Genomic DNA, 474 nt, shown 5'->3' with positions numbered 1-474 from the left:
GTCAGGTCTGTGCTAATTGTCTGCTAGCTTAGCGCTACAGTGCCGCCGATTTTTATCGACGGGGGGACGAAATCAGGTCTGTGCTACTTGTCTGCTAGCTTAGCGCTACATTGCCGCCAATTTTTATCGATGGGGGAACGAAGTCAGGTCTGTGCTAATTGTCTGCTAGCTTGGCGCTAAATTGCCGCCAATTTTTATCGACGGGTGGGGGGGGTTCGGTAGGCGGGGCGCTCGGTTGTGTTGACAGGGCGGGGCATCCCGCTTGTATAATGGGGAAACACTGAACTTTTAAATCTGTTCGAACCCAAACAAAGATCTAAAGTTTACTCTCAAACAAAATGATGTTGGCCAGTCTGTGCGTTTTTCTAATCTGAAAGATCAGGATTGTTTTTTTTTCACCACCTCCAGGTTTTACAGTTCTGCTACTTGTCCTCGTCGACATGAATAAATACGGACGAAACGACTCCTTCGACT

Source organism: Nematolebias whitei, chromosome 1 (assembly GCF_014905685.2).
Source record: "Nematolebias whitei isolate Nwh7 chromosome 1, NemWhi1, whole genome shotgun sequence".
NCBI classification, from domain to species: Eukaryota; Metazoa; Chordata; class Actinopteri; order Cyprinodontiformes; family Rivulidae; genus Nematolebias; species Nematolebias whitei.
Note: the sequence above shows the minus strand (reverse complement) of the source record.